Here is a 2,832-nt window from a genome sequence, read left to right on the forward strand (position 1 = left end):
AATAAGCTAATAAACTCTCATCAACGTGTCCCTTTCCCCATAAGAATAGAATAACTTGAAAGTTGAAAGGTTTTAGTTTGGCCAATTCAGTTTTTGAAAGAAGGAAGAAAAAAAAGGTCCAGCAGTGTAAAAACTCGTGACATATTTTCATGGGACACAACATCGACAGAAAACAAGCATTCCAAGGAAAACAGGAAAAGGACAAGAGGGAAATACCACTGGAAACAAACATTTTAACTAACATGAGAAACAAAATCCAATCATCCAAAGTACTACCTCTTCTTCAAATTTGGAACAGTACCCATTGGTAAACTTATTCCAGATTTTGTATTTTAAATACCACACTATAGCGATAACAGATATTCTGCTCTTGTATTCCCTTCCCTCATATCATGTTATAAATATTTGAGCTTCTGCCATGTCAACACTTTGGTTCGCTATGATTAAGTAAACAAGCATACAAAACAGCACGGAATTTAAAACCCTTACATATCTATAGATTGAGCTTGCTAGGTTAGACAGGAAATTTGAATCACTTGTAACTTACACATTAGAACAGTACTATTGAATGAATCGATGTAGAGTGTCAGGCCCCACTTGCATACAGCCTTGTCCATTCTTTTGCTTTCACCTTGCTGTGGGAAAACTACGCAGTCAACCATGTGATGAAGTTTGGATGTGTTTACAGCAGACAAGACTCTTGCTGTGGGAAAACTACGCAGTCAACCATGTGATGAAGTTTGGATGTGTTTACAGCAGACAAGACTCGTACATCACCTGGGTGAAGGCATGGGTTTTTGGCCACAATTACTTTCCCCTGAACAATGCTAATTTTAGAGTCCAGGGGATTTTGTGCAAATGCAGAAAGCCCAGTATCATGGAATTGCTTATTTCCTGGAGTCTCAGAAACTTGAACAAACACTTCACCATACTTCAGCGTTCTACTTTCATCAAGGCACCCCATCAAGCATCGTCCCTTGGGAACAAATATGCGTGTTTTCTGTCTTAGTTCTAAAAGTTTCGATGCTCGAAATGCATGAAGTATCATTGACAGATATGGCTCTGAATTTGGCAAGTAGCCACAAGAAAGCATACTTACAAGAACATTGTGAGTCTCACCCACAGTCATTATTTGAAGGACTTCAAGGGCCATATCTCTGTTGGTCAAAACTTTATCCAGGTTTTTAACTGTGTCTTCCTGCATCTTCTCAAAGTTCTGATCCTTAACTCCGAGAGTAGACAACAGAGTGATAATTTGGCGATTCAGGAAACAAGGTCGGAATTTTGACCGAGCAAGAACATCAAGGTTAGTATTTTGTGAGACATATTTCTTCATGCTTGGCCGCAATGAGAGTTTAGATGGGGATGCAGGATCAACAGCTACAACGCCTTTGTAACCACCATATCTTATTTGATATGCAGAGGGTACGGTATCAAATCTACACTTAGCAGCCAACCGTTTTGCCAGGGACAGAGATATCTTCCCAATTCCATCTGAAAAATTATATTGTTTGCCATCACTGTAAGTATAAATGTCTGGAATATTTTGCACTTCGTAGTCATAAACATGCAATGCTTCTGTTGAACAGCTAAAAGATTGCCCCATTCTTGCTGCACATTTTGCAACATTTCTAATAGCCAAAAAAATTACCCATCCATTTACGTATACTGTCCGCAGTAACTTTGTCATTTGAAGCAAACATCCAGACAGAGCTTTCCCGTAGCTGACTCGTCGAGAAAGCAAGAAATTCAAACTTTTTATGCCCTATGATAATGCCTTCCTTCAAAACTGAGAGGATTCTTTTGTATACTTTTGTACGTAATTCAAGACCATTAAGCATTCCCTGAGATAAATCAGTGGAATAAAGTCTGTTCCAATTTTCATCAACAAAAGTAACACGGAGGAAGTCGTCAATGTACTCTGCATACTCCCGTGTGACACGGTTGGAGACATTGACTTCAGGTTATCTCCTAGATGGATAGTCTTATGTTGGTTGTTGACACTTGGAGCTTCTCTAAATTTCTCTAAATTTAATTTATTATTCTCATTTTAATTCACCTTCCCCCTTTTCTTAATTAAGTTTAAATTAGTCTAGGATTAATATTTATCCTTACCATTATGTTTGTCTTTCCCCTTTTCCTAATTAAAACACATAATATTCCTAGTATTTTCCAAAATGGGAAGGGTAGAGTTTTTAAGGTACTCTATTTTAATTCTTCCTATGATCCTCCTTATTCCAAGTTTTATTTTTGATTTAATTATATTGGTTTCTAATCATCATTTACCCTTGATGTAAATTTACCTAGTTTTCATTCCTTGCTTATATTTATTTATTATTATTTCTTTTTAATGATTCCAAGGATGCCAAGTTTGGTTGTGCCCTTCAAGAACTTCCCTAGAAGTTCCAAGGGTACCACACCTAATAGCTTATTTGTGATGTCAAGGGTGCCAATTTGGTTGTGCCCTTCAAGAACTTCCCTAGAAGTTCCAAGGGTGCCACACCTAATAGTTTATTTGTGATGTCAGAGGTGCCAGTTTGGTTGTGCCCTTCAAGAACTTCCCTAGAAGTTCCAAGGGTGCCACACCTAATAGTTTATTTGTGATTCCAAGGGTGCCAAGTTGGTCGTGCCCTTCAAGAAATTCCCTTGAAGTTCCAAGGGTGCCACACCACTTGCCCTTCAAGCATCCAGTGATTACGAGGGGAAAGTATAGTGCAACGTCATAGACCACTGTCATCTCTTATGTTTCCTGCTATAGTGAGACTAATGGTGTCGGGGATCAAGGAATCCGCCTTGATGCGCGCCCCTCGGTAAAGTCCTCATGAGTGAACC

General features: G+C 38.7%; 1 pseudogene; it reads right to left on the reverse strand.

Annotated features, from left to right (window-relative positions):
- Window positions 1-476: 476 nt before the first annotated feature.
- LOC149226757 (putative RNA-dependent RNA polymerase 1 pseudogene) lies at window positions 477-1,964 on the reverse strand (annotated as a pseudogene).
- Between the last annotated feature and the right edge of the window lie 868 nt (window positions 1,965-2,832).

Source organism: Pinus tabuliformis, chromosome J, assembly GCF_031772625.1.
Source record: "Pinus tabuliformis cultivar Carrire ecotype Pingquan chromosome J, CPIR1, whole genome shotgun sequence".
Classification (NCBI taxonomy): Eukaryota; Viridiplantae; Streptophyta; class Pinopsida; order Pinales; family Pinaceae; genus Pinus; species Pinus tabuliformis.